General features: G+C 38.6%; 1 protein-coding gene and 1 long non-coding RNA gene across 2 annotated transcripts in view; one reads left to right on the top strand and one right to left on the bottom strand.

Annotated features, from left to right (window-relative positions):
* Positions 1–16,246, top strand: part of RGS17 (regulator of G protein signaling 17) — a 91,817-nt gene that overhangs the window by 23,972 nt on the left and 51,599 nt on the right. The gene's annotated exons all lie outside the window — the stretch shown is intronic.
* LOC102953953 overlaps positions 10,311–16,246 on the bottom strand; it is an 86,118-nt gene continuing 80,182 nt past the window's right edge. Inside the window, exon 5 of the long non-coding RNA XR_001511879.2 lies at positions 10,311–10,679. This is a non-coding gene — a long non-coding RNA (uncharacterized LOC102953953). The remainder of the gene's footprint in view (positions 10,680–16,246) is intronic.

Genomic DNA, 16,246 nt, shown 5'->3' with positions numbered 1-16,246 from the left:
GCAAAGGAGAGGTACAGAGGGAGAAAGAGAATCCCAAGTAGGCTCCACGCCAAACAGAGCTCGATCCCACAACCCTGGGATCATGACCTGAGCTGAAACCAAGAGTCAGATGCTTAACTGACCGAGCCACCCAGGCACCCTGATATTTTCAGTTTTAAATGAGGCATTCAACCTGACGACACGAAGGCCAGTTCTGTGACCCCTTTGTTCGTCAAATGTGACAGCTCAAGTTTTTTAATGGGACATTTTCCTTATGGAGAAAAAATACCCTACATTTGAGAGGTGAATATGAACTATTATTTATGTGGCAGTGGCCATATAGCTATAATATAATCTGTAAGCTGAAAGAGACTTGAGATCACTGTCTAGTTTGATCCTCCTCCTATTAGGGAAAAGGGAGAGCAAACTCAATGAGATTAAACGGCTGCCTTACTGTGATAAGGAAACGATCCCAGCTTGACACCCAGGATCTCTGTTTTGCAGCAGCTCTTGCTCACTGAGCATTTCAGAGTGGAGCAAACACACTGCCGGGCCTTTTACATGCATCACAGATCCTCACAATAAGGAAGTGAGGGAAGTCTTCTTATCATTCCTTATTTTTCTTTTTTTTCAGATGAGGAAACTGTCCAGAGAGGCTAAGTAGTATTTCTACATTACACAGCAAGTAAGACTCAGAGCCTGTCTTCAGCCTCATTGAATCACCTTTCCCCAACACTTAATGGCCTTTCCTACCCTATGCCTTCGCTTATGATGCCTCCCTTACCTGTCAGACTTCTTCCCCATTCTTAACAGACAACAGAAATGTCACAACTTTGGGAGCCACTCCAACCCTGTCTTCTGGATTCCAGGAACGCTTTGTTCATTCCCCCATCAAAGTCCTTATATTGTAACATTATGAAGGATCCATTCCCGTCCTTCTTGCCATAGGATGTTACCTCCCTGAAGACTGTCTTACTTTTCCTTTACATTTCTTAGACTCATCCAGGACATGGAAGATGCTTATCAAGTGTTAGTTGGATGACTATATTATAAGACAGACTCTGTGTTGTAGAGAACTGAAACTGATACATTCACATTTTCAGAGCTGAAAACAGTGTGGCACCTAAGTATTATTTGTAATTGTTTGCAAACCAAGCTACGACTATTTCTTATAGGCTCTAAGTAATCAAGTGCCTTCCCATATGGAGAGTTATGCATCCCTTTTACGATTCAGCCAATATGAATAATATAGAATTAGATCATTTTTTCATAATCTGCCAAAACTTGGAGAAATGGCATTCTGGTACATGCCTTCCTCTTAAAATATTTATTTGAGAATTATTTGTGAAGTACTTTTAGAAATAGAATTCTGTGTCTCTATAGAATAGCATATATAATTCAAAACCCTGGTGTACCTCAGATTCAATGATTAAATGGATAGATTTTCCTAGAGTAAATACATCTGGCATTCAATTTCAAAAATAATTTATTAAATTGCAGCATTCTACCAAAACACAAAGTAGAAATATTTAAAATTGTGAACAGAACATGACCCCTTCAGAAATGTTTCTCCTGTTTTATTCTTGTATTCCCTTTGCTGCTGCTTTTTTTTTTTTTGTATCTGTCACATGGTGGCCAAGATGTACGCCCTTAAATTACTTTTAACAGACTCTCTTTAATATCAAAGTATATTTCATTATGAAACATAATGATTTTCTCTCTCTGCTACTCAGAATCTTTAATTTGGCAGTGATTGGACAAAGCTGAATTTTGAAAATATCGTTTATGTACCCTTAGAAAATGGCACTTAAATTTGTATTTTCCCCAAATTATCTTTTTAATTTTTTTAATGTTTATTCATTTTTGACAGAGCGTGAGCAGGGGAGGGTCAGAGAGAGAAGGAGACACAGAATCGGAAGCAGGCTCCAGGCCCTGAGCTGTCAGCACAGAGCCCAACATGGGGCTCGAACTCACAAACTGCGAGATCATGACCTGAGCTGAAGTCAGACGCTGAACCGACTGAGCCACCCAGGCGCCCCTTCCCCAAATTATTTTAATTTTTCCCTAAAAACAAATATTTATATGAGGTTTACTAGTAGCCAGGATCAGAGAGGCCGAAAGTGGGATGGTGGTTGTCAGGGCCTGGGAGGAAAGGTAGAATCGGGCGTTGTTATTTAATGGGCATAGAGTTGCAGGTTTACGAGGTGAAAATAGTTGTAGAGATGGATGGTGGTGAGGGTAGCACATCCTGCATGTATTTTATACCACTGAACTGTCACTTGGAAAAATGGTTTAGGGTTGCCTGGGTAGCTCAGTCGGTTAAGCATCCAACTATTTTAAGTTCGTGTATTGATTTCGAGAGAGAGTGAGTGGGGAGGGGCAGAGAAAGAGGGAGAGAGAGAATCCCAAGCAGGCTCCATACTATCAGTGTGGAGCCCAATGCAGGGCTCAAACTCATGAACTGTGATTGCACAGACTGAGCCACAACCAAGAGTTGGGCGCTTAACTCAGCCACCCAGGCGCCCCAAGCGACCAGCTCTTGATTTCAGCTCAGGTCTTGATTTCACGGTTTGTGAGTTCAAACCCCACTTTGGGCTCTGCTGCACTGACAACACAAAGCCTGCTTGGGATTCTCTGTTTCCCTCTCTCTGCCCTACCGCTATTCACCCTCTCTCAAAAAGAAACATTTTAAAAAAAAGGTTTAGAATGGTAAATTTTTATGTTTGTATATTTTATCACAATAAAATTTTAGAAAAAAAAAAAGTTATGATAGTCACCTCAAAGTCTTTTTATCCTGGAAAAAAATGTTAATGTGAATGAAATAAGAGTTCAATGAAATTTTACCAAAATTTTGTCAGAACTCCATCAAAAACAATTCAAGAGCATGGTTCTCTAATTTCAATACTGGCATCATTAACTCAATGTATTTATTGAGTAATTGATCCAGCTTTCAACTTAGATCTTCGATCATAGTGTAATCAAAAATAATTATTTTCACACTCCATGACAGGCATATTAATGTGAATGTAGAAATCCATACACACAAAAAAATAGCATATCCATGATGAATAAAAATGATAGGCATATTCTAGAAAAATATAATGACTCAGAAATTTTCACAAACAAGACTTAACAAATATTAAACTCTTAACGGATGCATCTGAGATTTTGCATTATTATTAAAATTGTTTTTTGGATATAAGTGTTTATCTTATTTAGTTTATGAAGATTATGTTAGCTACAAGATTATATATGAATGTAGTAACTATAAAAATTACCTTTTGGGGGCGCCTGGGTGGCTCAGTCAGTTAAGTGTCCGACTTCAGCTCAGGTCACGATCTCACGGTCCATGAGTTCGAGCCCCGCGTCAGGCTCTGGACTGATGGCTCAGAGCCTGGAGCCTGCTTCCGATTCTCTGTCTCCCTCTCTCTCTGCCCCTCCCCAGTTCATGCTCTGTCTCTCTCTGTCCCAAAAATAAATAAACGTTAAAAAAAAAAATTAAAAAAAAAATTACCTTTTGAATATGGTAATTATAAAAAAGATTATTTTTTTAAATTGAACATTCTAATTCATAAATGTTTTATGGAGATTAAACTGATAGCAAATGGGATATTCCATTTGGAAGAAGGTATAAAACTTCTCCACTGAAAATATATGCCTGGGGTTGGATGAGGAGGGGAAAAGAAAAGGGGCTGGAAAATTATTTTGAGACTTTTGTCCTTCTCCCATTTGTTTGTGCAGTTTTCAGTTTATCGATATATTGAAAACATCTCAAAAAACTACAAGAAAACCAACCTGAGAATTAAAATTATTAAGTTGAAGCTCATCTATTTCCTCATGACACAGAACCAGACTTCCTAAAGTTGTTCAGTGCTCTGAATTTTCTGTATTTTTTTTAATATTGATACTGACCAATATTTTTTGTAAGTTTATTTATTTTGTGTGTGTGTGTGTGTGAGAGAGAGAGAGAGAGAGAGAGAGAGAGAGAGAGAGAGAGAGAATCTGAAGCAGGTTCCCTGCTGTCAGTGCAGAGCCCATTGGAGGGATCAAACTCACAGATTGTGAGATCATAAACTGAGCTGAAATCAAGAGTTGGACTCTTAACCAATTGAGCCACCCAGGTGCCCCAAGAGTACTGATCTTTTTGCTAGAACACTTTGAGTTTGTCTCCAGAAAGCTAAATGGAAACATGTTGTATATTTATCCTCTTATCTATTAGAACAAGATTGTGCTGAGTAGGTGCCCTTTTAATGTTTATTTGTTTTTGAGAGAGACAGAGAGAGAGACAGAGCAGGGGAAGGCATAGAGAGAGGGAGACACAGATATCTGAAGCAGGCTCCAGACTCTGAGCTGCTGACACACAGCCCGAAGCAGGGCTCAAAGTCACAAACCAACTGAGCCACCCAGGCATCCCAAGTAGGTGCATTTTTGGGCCTCTCTCTGTTCTCCCTATCTCTGTGGACTCTAAAGAATATGTAGCATTTATCCTATCATTTAATTATCTTACCCAGATGTATTGCAGTATCCCCATCACCTGTCCCCTTGTTTACTCCTCATCCTTGAAGGAGGCAAGGAATGGTCATGATTAATCAAGAGTTAGCTCCCTTGCTGGTAGTTAAGGGGTTTGTGGAAGATAAAGTGAGCTTTCTCCTTGTGGAAAAAAGAAAGATGAACCAAACCAATACTAAAGTCACAAGTGCTTCACTGACTTACAGAAATGATCACAGTATTAGGTACCAGTGAAAAGAGATCCCTGGAAAACAGGGAGTTTCAGAGGCACAGAAAGAATCAGGTCGAATTACCCTGTGATCCAAAATGCAGTTCATCTGCCTGTAGACAGCATGAATGTACCATTAAAAATATCCGTGTTGAACAACACCAAGCTAAAATCTGGAATCAAGAGGCGCCTGGGTAGCTCAGTCGGTTAAGCGTCCAGCTTTGGCTCAGGTCATGATCTCACAGTTTGTGAGTTCATGACCCACATCAGTCTCTCTGCTGACAGCTCAGAGCCTAGAGCCTGCTTGGGATTCTGTGTCTCCCTCTCTCTTCCTACCCCGGTCACACTCTGTCTCTGTCTCTTATAAATAAGTAAATGTTAAAATTTTTTTTTTAAAAAATAAAATCTGGAATCAAATAAGACACCACATGTGCAATATTTTTTTAAATTAAAAAAAAAATGTTTCAAGTACACAGTACCTGGTTGTGAGACTAATTAATTGCTGCTGATGACAACATTTCCTGAGTAACATCTTCATAGGAGAATGAAAATTTAGTATTCTGAAGCCCTGATAATGTCAGGAATTAGTCCATGTCCCCCCTTTTACTGCTTTTCAAATGAAAGCAAATCATAGAAGGAAATTGAAACTATAACTGCTTCTGCAACACTTAGTTCCTCAGGGGGTACTTGGACTAAAAGGAGTGCACAACAGCAAAACACAGTTAAGGTACAAGTTCTATGAGTCATCAAATGCTGTTTGTATAATTCCAAAACATTCGTAAGCTAAATTGTACTGGGATAATTTGTGAGCAATGTTCTGACCTCTAGCATTTCCAAGTCCCACTTGACTTTGTAGCTTAGGGGTATTTTTTTTTTTTTTAAGCAGACTGTGTCACTTTAATTCTGTGATTCCCAAGTCCATTCTGCTCCAAGCCATGTATAATTGTACATTCTTTATTCCAAAGGCAGAGCAACCAGAGATGGAGAGTTGGAGGTGGGTGAAGACAAGAAACACTGTATGACAAAACAGAACCAAATTAATGGATATTAATTGTTAGAATACAGATACCAAAATATTCTGGTTTCCTAGAGAGATCTTAATAAAACAGATACTGATAAAAGCTTTAGCATCAAAAACCAAACCTCAAGAACATTTTGGCTGTCCTAAAGAAATGCTACCTACGTCTTCACCTGCTTGCCATGAACATTATGAGGTTAAAATTGCACCTCAGTATTTAGGTATATCAACAAAACAGCACTTTCTTCAGGCAGAGAAGACTCCTCCAAAGTGGACAGTCATAAACCTTGTAAAATTCTAACATAGAGCTTATATAGATGGGTTAAAAGATGAAGTATGTCTACATTTTTTAAAAGAAAAGAGTACAAAAAGGTAAATTCAGTAATCTTTTGAAAAATGTTTAAGTTAAGATTTTCATGGAGTGGTAAATATCGGTCTCATGATATTCCCAGCTGAATCTGGACATCATATTTCCATCAATTTCCCTCATGTACTGTTTTTCATGTAAGAAGCTCATGGTTTGATCTAAATATGTGTTTTGCCAAATACCTATTGAAAAGTGATTCAGGTTTTTAATTTCCCCAAATTTACAGAATATTATTCAGTCGAAACAGTATTTTGGACTCAAATATTTGTACTACAAACTTTATACTTAAATTATGGGTTTTAAGTGTTGTATCTTTGCAGAATACATACCTATGGGAACATTAGCTCAACAACCATTAATATATTTCCTGTAAAATATTCAAGGGTTTACACTTGACAAAGTTATATGAGACAGTTCTCCAGAATAGCCACATTTTTCATGTTGAAGAGGTAAATTCAGTATCTCAATACCCCAGTAGGAGACATTTACAATCAGTTGTGCTTTTAGACAGTTGTATTACTAGGCAGCCTCAACATGTGAATAACTAATTAGATTATTTTCATGCTGTTTCTAAACCAAGCTCCTTTTTCCTTTATCTTTCTGATCTATAGAATTAGGTAATTATAAATACTGAAGTATCTTTAAAATATTTTAAAAATGTTTACATTATTTAATCTTCATAAATTCTTTTATCCTTGCCTAAATCTTGTATTTATTATTGTATTAATTGTTAAATGGTGTTACTGTAGGCAATAGCAACTTGGGGGTGAAATGTTTATTTTTACCTCTGTCTGTTGTAGAGTAAATACCCTTAATAATGAAGTTTTCAGCATCCCAGTTTTTCCCTTTTTATAAATTGATAATAATTTTTCTTTTACCTAAATTGATTTCTCTCGCACTATAGAACAAATAATATTTGTGAAAAGGAAATTTTAAACTAGAAATAACATGATTATTCTGAAAGCTTCATATACTTTTCCATTCTTAAAGAAAAGTAGGTCAGTGGTAGGATTGTACCTGCCAAGACAGTATTCTATTAAAGATTCTATGGGGGCAACCTGGGTGCCTAATAAGGCATTGGACTCTTGATTTCGACTCAGGCCATCATCTTGAGGTTTGTGAGATCAAGCCCTGCACTGGGCTCTGTGCTGATAGTGCAGAGTCTCTTTGGGATTCTCTCTCTCCTCTCTCGCTCTCTGTCCCTCATGCACACTCTTTCTGCCCCCCTCCCTCCCTCCCTCTCTCTCTGACTCTCAAAATAAACATTAAAAAAAAAAAGATTGTGTGGACTATATATTGATATCTGGAAAAGATTTATTAACACTTTATCTTTTACCTGAAAAAAGGGTTTCATCACACATTTAATAGACTCAGCCTAGATATATTAACCAGAATGATATAAAAATTATAAAATGAATGCTTGAATTATATATATATATATATATATATACATATATATATATATATATATATATATATATATATATAAAATACTGAGATTTTTTTCTTTAGCAGACTGTAGAATGGACAGCAAAAGAAAAACAAAGTTTAAACAGATCATTAATGTGGGTAATTGCCTTGAAAAAAAGATGGTGTAGTCATCTTCATCCGTTTCAGAATCACACCTTTTTGTATGCATCTACCCAGATTTTCTTAATATCACTTTTTTACACAAAGGTACCATACCTCTTTAATGTGTTGATGGCAGAATCAACATTCACCAAATGGCTGGACCATTTCCAAACTGTTCCTTTCAACCACTTAATCACCAACATTATAGTTAGTTTAGACCCATTATTTTCAGTTTTATTAAAAATGGACTTTCTGCTTCTAGATGAAACCTTATTTAGAATTCTAATTTCGAGAATATAAATGTTTTTACTAATTGGATTCAGTTGGCAAGATGAGCACATAAATCTATTTCTGCCTACCCAGATCCCTTAAGAAAGAAATAGATGTATGCATATTTAAATATAAATATGTATTTTATGATACATCCTTAACAATAATGAGGGAGGGGGAAAAAGAGACAATTGGCCAGATCTCTGATTTTGAGGCATTCCTGAAGGAAACAAGACAAGAGGAAATCACAATCCAAAAAATGTTTGAGAAAACTCTTTCTAGGGGCGCCTGGGTGGTTCAGTCTGTGAAGCGTCCGACTTCGGTTCAGGTCCTGATCTCATGGCTCGTGGGTGCGAGCCCCGCGTCGGGCTCTGTGCTGACGGCTCAGAGCCTGGAGCCTGCTTTGGATTCTGTGTGTGTGTGTCTCTCTCTGCCCCTCCCTGGTTCACGCTCTCTCTTTCTCTTCCTCAAAAATCAATACACATTAAAAAAAAATTAAAGAAAACTCTCTTATAGGTGGAAGTAGTTCTAGAGATTCTGTAAATACATAGTCAAAATACATAAGGTAGTACATGCTTCTGGGAAAATCACTGGATGAGCAGTGGGAACCATGTGTGGAACGGTTGAATTATTCCTCGTTCTTTTTCCCCTCACAGTAATCTGTGGGCAGCTGCAGTTTTTACCCCAGGCTAGAGTAGCAAATATGGCTTACAAAGACATGGTACTATCCCAGATGGCTTATCATCTGAAATATAAATGGGTAAGCCACATACTCCAAAGAGAAGCTACCTGCAGGCACCTTACCCCAGCATGGCACCCTCTGCACCCCACAGTCAGCAGACGCACCTGCAGATGGGCAAGCAGATGGGAGTCTCACCTACCAAGATGAGTAGACAGCCAAGGAAGACCAAGAAAGACAGATATCATGAAAGAAATTCAATAATGCCAAAATTCAAGGCCTAACAACTGAGAAAACAAAGTAAAAACTTTAAAATAAGAATAATGATGTCCTCAGGAGTTCATATACGACATGAAATATTCATAAAATAAAAATAAATGGATGAAAAGGAAACAGACATTGGAAATAAAAAATACCTTTACTTATAAACTTAATAAGAATGATAGGTCAGGTTTAATACATATGAAATGTTTACTGAAAACAATAAAACATGAATTTAGTTTTATATTGTACTAGGCATCTGTACTAGTTATTTATTGTTACATAAAACTTATCTCCCCAAAACTTAGTAAGGAGTGCAACCAGCACGTATTATCTCATAGTTTCTGGAGGTCAGGAATCTGGGCACAGTTTATCTGAATGTTTCTGGCATAAATGCTCTCACAAGGCTGCAAAGAGGGGGCCACCTGGGGCTTCAGTCATCTCAAGGCTCAGCTTGGGAAAAATCTACTTCCAAACTCAGTCATGTGGGTGTTGGCAGAAGCCTTCTAGTCTTTTCTGGCTGTTGGCTGGACACATCAGTTCCTTACCACATGGGTGTGCCACAAATGGTAGAGTGAGGGATGAGAGAGAGGGCCAAGACAAGCCACAGTCTTTTTATAACCTAATCTCAGAAGTGACACCTCATCACTGTTGCCTTATTCTCTTCCTTAACGGTGAGTCAGTGAGTCCAACCCATATTCCAGAAGAGAGAATTGCACGTTTGTGTGACTATAGGGAGGCAGGGCTCATTGGGGGCCATCTCAGGATTCTCAAAAGTGTCCTCCCCTCACATCATAGGCTCAAAGCTCAGAATCTCCTCTAAATCAGATCCAGGTGTGGTGCTGCTTAGGCATAGTTCCTTAATTAGAGCTCACTGAGTACTCCATCTGTAAGCTGAAGAGACAGGTTACCTATCTCCCGTACACCCAACATCCAGTGGTGGGACAGGCAAAGGAGAACCACTGTAGACATCTCTCCTCAAAAGGTGGTGGGGAATGGGAAACTCAAAAAGTCACTGCTACACAGAAATTCTGGAAAATGTTGGAAGCTGGGAAAACGTTGGTAGTTTTTGCTTAAGTCTCCAGGGCTAGGACTAATTCCCCGTGCCTCTCAGCTCCGCATCTGGGTCATCTTTCCTTTTCTTTGAAAGGTAGCATGTGTTTGCTGCTGAGTAGCATGTGTGAATGTTTACATTATGAAAGACTAGAGGATACGCATGTGTGTGGACACACACAAAAATAGTTAAGAGTCGTTTCTAGGTTATGGAATATTTTTCGTTACTGTGAATATCTGTGTTTCCTAAATTTTCTACAGTAAACATCTTCAATTTTTGTAACAGACACACACACATAAAACGTTTTTAAGCATGGAAGAAAATCACTTAATTCAATACCCAAAGGTAATCTGATGAATTCACTTTTACTACCAGATCACAAGACGCAAAATGTATAAATCACATTGCCAGTTTATTAATTCATGTTAAGAAATAGTAGCTAGCAAAAACTAAGTCAGAATGAGAGGGTTGCTTGGTGAACACTCAATCAGAGCAAAAGATAAAATCAGTAACTATATCCACACGCTGTATGTTGATCGGTGTTTCCACTGTGGGACAAACGGTGACACTGAGTCCGTCTGTCAAGTGATACATGGACTTGAGCTGAGCCGGGTTTGCCTTTCAAACCTGCTTCTGTGGTGTGAAAAGATCATCCCTCTTCTGTTATCACAGTTTTCCACACGGAGTACAATTCAGCAGCTTAGATTTCAGTCTTTTAAAACACAGTTGCATTTGTATTAAGTCTCCCAAACCACTTTATCTCTGTATTTATAAAAAAAAAATTGGGGGGTCATTCTTGCAAATGATGAGCACCTTTATGTTTGAACTCTTGCTGATTTTACTCTCAGAGTTCTGAGTTACTTCTTTATTACTTCAGGTACTGACTAAAAATATTTTGGGTGCACTTTCTAAATTAGTTTCTTAAGATGTAGTCACTTCAACACTGGTAGACTTTTCTTCTTCTAGAAACCTACCTACCACCTAAATAATAAATAGTGCCTGCCTCCCAATGAAATGATTTCACATATTTAGTATGTTTAGCATATTGCCTGCAGGCACCAACTGTGGTAATAAGGATGCTGAAGCATTCTAAATTATTCTGGAAGGGGCATTGTAGTTCACCCTCCTTCAGGGCAGCTAGAAGTATGGTATCCATCACAGTGAATGTGGCATCACCGCTTCTTCTAGAGCTCCTTCAAAACAGGATTCATAATTTCAGCATAATTGATGTGCAGGCTGATTTTTGCAAAGTGAGAAATGAAATCAGTGACCGCTAGTGTTCTGTTTTACCCTGTTGATTCAATGGCCATTTTTCTCATGCTTAGGATTAACTTTCAGATAGCTTGTAAATTATAGTGTATTTTTTAAAGCACTATGTCCAAATTTGTCATTAGTTCTGAAAATCAATCCATACTGAATATGATGAATCATGACATCGTGCTGTCATATTATATATACATAGTCATTTCCTCCTTTTTGGAAGTGGGGGTGGGGAGTAGCACGATCCTATTGCCATGGTGCATTTAGTGATTAAATCCATCAAAGAATTCTTGAAACAATTATTTTCGTGTAGTGGTCAGGAACAACTAAAGGCTGTGAGTTAGCAGGGATATAATTATCCTTCAGGGGTTGGATCTCTTAGACCAATGCAGGAGAACATGGATCCCAAGAGCTCTACCGGATCATCAAACAATAAAATTGACCAGATGAAAAGGACAGCCCACCTCCTTTACTCTCCATTTTCATGTGTGAATCCCTCTAAATAAAGTCATGTAAACCTGCACAGTAAGCATCTCATTCTCACGCTTGCAGATTCAGTGTGAGTGCCTTTTTTCAGAAGGTCGATCTCCTGGGCACTTATGTGATTTTGTTAGAGAAGGAAATGTAGGAGTAGTGAAGTAAATATGGCTTTGAAAATCCAACATACTAATAACATAGTAAATATACTAATGCCATTGATAGGTAGAGAGAGAACCAGACATTTTGTGAGTGATTTTTTTTTTTTTTTTCAGTTAGAGCGGTACTACTCAAAGCATAATCTGTGGACTGATGCCAATAGGTGAGCTGAAACTAATGATCAGTCAGAGAATATAAACCAGCGCACTGTTTTCCTTATTCTTTTGCAAAACCTTGTCTCAGTGTGGACCGGTAATAAACATTTGAGGCTAGAATTTTGAGAAGCAGTCAGCTAGAGTAGTAGTTCCAGTCAGTTCTGCTAGCCTGCTGCCCGTGTCATGGCCTAGGTGCGTGGTCTGGACTCTGCTGCTCATCTACTATGTGATTCTGATGGGATTCACTTCGCTGTTTTGCCTCTGGGTTTTGCCCTCTTTGTGAAGGATGTGGCACCCATCATCCCTGAGCTCCTTGTCAGAGATATAATTCAAATTTATGCAGTGGTTGAGTTTGAGTATAGAGAAAAGGCTAGGTAAATTATGGCAATTAAAAATTATACTATTGGGGCGCCTGGGTGGCGCAGTCGGTTAAGCGTCCGACTTCAGCCAGGTCACGATCTCGCGGTCCATGAGTTCGAGCCCCGCGTCAGGCTCTGGGCTGATGGCTCGGAGCCTGGAGCCTGTTTCCGATTCTGTGTCTCCCTCTCTCTCTGTGTCTCCCTCTCTCTCTGCCCCTCCCCCGTTCATGCTCTGTCTCTCTCTGTCCCAAAAATAAATAAAAAATGTTAAAAAAAAAAAATTATACTATTAAAATGGTGTCTGTGAATGCTGTGTAAGATAACATGATTATGAAAAGTGAAACAGTCTGCCCTATAGTATTTGCATATATACTGTATTTCAACTATGTAAAAACATACACAAAAAAGGATGAGCATTATTTAAAAAAAAAAATTAAAGCATTGGGAAACTCTGAAGCCTAGGTATTTCTTTCTCTGTTACCTAAATTTTGATAACATGGTTATATCCTTCACAAATAGAAGTGAAGAAATAGCATACAAATGTATTCAGTTCAACAGAGTACACCTCCAATTTTGGGTCTTTTTCTATATTCCTTAATGAATGTAACTGCTCTGTTTCCACCATTTGGGATATCCATCCTATGGCATTTCTCAGTTCCTTCTTCCTACACCAGGCAAGGCTCTTCCAGTGCAAATATTTGCATACTTCCAGCCAGTCTAGAGTCAAAGAAGCTGTTCATTGGACAGTACCTACGTAACCTATTACATTAAAAGCGGCATAGCTTCTAGCGAAAGCATTCTCCACCTGTCCTTTGTATTACCTTCCAGTCTTCTCAGGAACCTTAAATCACTTCTGTCTTTAAAAATGAAAGTTTCCTCCCTTGACTCTACACCCTTTTCCAGCACTTCTTTACCATTCCTCTCCCTTTCACAACCAAACTTTTGAAAGAGTTGTTGGAGCTAGTTGGCCTTCTTGTCTTGTCTCTCCTTTGTACCTCACCCCTTCCAATCAGTCTGATGTCTTAGACTATATATATGACCATCTTCTGATGGTCCTTGACCCCCATGTATTTAAATCCAGTAAATTTTCTTGATTTCTGTGTCAATCAGATACAGAATCCACTCTACAATAAAACAGAAAACAAATTTGCTAAGGGGTCTTACATAGCTCACAGAACTCTAAGAGTGCCCGTGAGACAGGCTCGGTGGCTAAATGTCGAGGAGCAAGGCTCACCTGGGGCAGCTGGAGAGAAAATATCACTGCTGCTTCTGGTCGGCCTTGATAAGACTCCGGGCTGGATGACAGAACCTCTGCTGCTCCCCTCCATGAATAGCCAAACGCTTCTCCCACCTGACATGCAGAAAACTTACTCTCTGCAATGTGGCCCTCTTTTCCCTCTTATACGTAAATAAATCTGTCATTCATCTAAATTCCAATGAGTTATTCATCACTACATTCCCACAACCTAAGATCATATATCATACCTGAATGTCATACATCAATATTATCAACATTCCTATTTCATGATAATGAGGTTTACAATGATATTTTCAATATTTGCATGTGTGTGTCTTTAAAAGTAACCCCTTAATCTGGAAAGCTATCTTATAGTTTTTATTTATGGGAAAGCTAACATTGTCTCCTCAAGAAAAGCATGCCAGGGGCGCCTGGATGGCTCATTCGGTTAAGCGTCCGACTTTGGCTCAGGTCATGATCTCACAGTTGATGTGTTCGAGCCCCACGTCAGGCTCTGTGCTGATAGCTCAGAGCCTGGAGCCTGCTTTGGATTCTGTGTCTCCCTCTCTCTCTGCCCTTCCCCACTCAAGCTCTCTCTCTGTCTCAAAAATAAATAAACATTTAAAAAAAAGTTTTAAAAAAATTTAAAAAAAGAAAAGCATGCCATCTTATAGTTTGTAGCATTAACAAATTCAAGCAATTATAACTTAGGATCTTACAATGTTAGCTTAGAAGTCTTTAGGTTTTTGTTGAAATGCAGCTCTTTGGGTTTAAATTCAATTTATGTTGTAGCAGTTCTTACATTTCAATTCCAAGATCTAGCCCTAGAGTAATATTTACTGGTTCTGTTTCTTGTTTGTTTCCCCTTCTCTGCTCCCCGATCAGTATTGTCCAAGAATTAATGAATCGTGTCCATCAAAGATTAGTACTAATGATCTTATTTCCATAAAAACAGACTCGCCACTCTGCCAGCTTTTTCTTCTGCAAGCTTGCTTGTAGGAAATGATCCATTAGTTAACAATTTAAAATAAACTAGAAAATGTTTGTCTTCCATAAATCTGACTATGACCTAGGCCTTAATGTGTTTCAGTATTTTCCTAAAAGATAAATTTTGTAAAAATCTGTAATGAAAGCTATAATGACTACTTTTTAATCTATGCTCTAAAAACTGATGAAGAAAACTAGCTTTCTTAGTTTCATGAGATACTCACTATAAAGGAGACAAGATATTTCCTCACCACCAGAATTCAGATAAACATTTAATTAGAGATACAGTCCTTATCTTGGAGGAGATGGAGACGGAATTTATGGGGGAGAGTCTAGAGAGGAGGTAAGTTTTCAGATAAAGAGCTGAGGAAATCTGCACAGGATCTACTTGAATTTTTGCTAGATGCTAGGCCATGAATGCATAATGTAAAATTCCACAAAGTCAAGCAAAGAAGAAGGCAAGAGCAGTATGCAAAACAGTTCCCAGGGCTCATAGTTAGGCAGGAACCATTCAAGTTCCAACTAGCCAGAATAGATGGATAGTCCATGGTAATCACCTGGTGCATCTAGTGGGGATCCTGGTGGGGTCAGGCCCTAGTAGGAGAGCTGGACTGCATTTGGAGTGATGGCTACTCTAGACCCACGCTAGCAAAGCTTGAAAAAGGGCCTTAAACGGATCATGCCAGTCTGCAGGTGGCTCAGTGGCCTGCCAGAACAAAGTCCAACTACCATTAAGAGAAGAAAACAAAATTTCTTATTTAAATATGTGAGTGGATTAAGCAGCTATTTGGGCCTTATTTGGGAGCAGTTTTAAAGTTATAAATTCAGGGGCACTTAGGTAGCTCAGTCAGTTAGGTGTCCTACTCTTGATTTTGGCTCAGGTCATGTTCTCAGGGTTGGTGAGATCAAGCCGCACCAGGCTCTGTGCTGACAGCTTGGAGCCTGCTTGGGATTCTCTCTTTCCTTCTCTCTGCCCCTCCCTCCTCCCTCCCTCCCTCCCTCCCTCCCTCTCTGTCTCTCAAAATAAAGAATCTTTAAAAAAAAATAAAAAATAAAGTGATGAATTCCATGCTTTCATAATTATGGGAACATTTAGATTTCCTGTTTCTTGTTCTTTTGAGGAATTAGGCCATTTGACCTGCGCTGTCCATCATTGGCATAAAGTTGGTGCTAACATTCCCTTATTCTTTTAATGTCTATAGGACCTGTCAGGGTACCCCTTTTTTTCATCCTTCATATTGGTTATTTGTCTTCTCTTTCTTCCTTGGCTTGAATTACTTCAGTTAACCATCCCCCACATTCATGGATGTTTGGGTCATGCCCAATTTTTTCTTACTATAAATTATGTGTTACTGTATAACCATGTGCACATACCGTTGCATATTTGCAGAGCTGAATCTTCATGGTAGATACTTGGAAGTGAGATTGGCTAGATCCCAAAATACCTATATACTTCTATTAGATATTGCCAAATCCCCCTGCATCATGGTTGAACAATTTTGTTTCCCTTCCAGTAGTATATGGAAAGTAGCTCTTTCTCCACAGCTTTTCTGACAGGACATGTTGTCAAGCTTTTGATTCATAAATCTGATACTTGAATGATGGTATATCAGTGTAATGTAATTTGGACTTATTTATGCATAAGGTTAAACGTCTTCTTAAAGTGCAATTATGTGTTTCCTTTTAGTGAATCTG

The sequence above is a fragment of the Panthera tigris genome, chromosome B2 (genome assembly GCF_018350195.1).
Source record: "Panthera tigris isolate Pti1 chromosome B2, P.tigris_Pti1_mat1.1, whole genome shotgun sequence".
Classification (NCBI taxonomy): Eukaryota; Metazoa; Chordata; class Mammalia; order Carnivora; family Felidae; genus Panthera; species Panthera tigris.
This window is presented reverse-complemented; position numbering and strand designations above follow the sequence as displayed.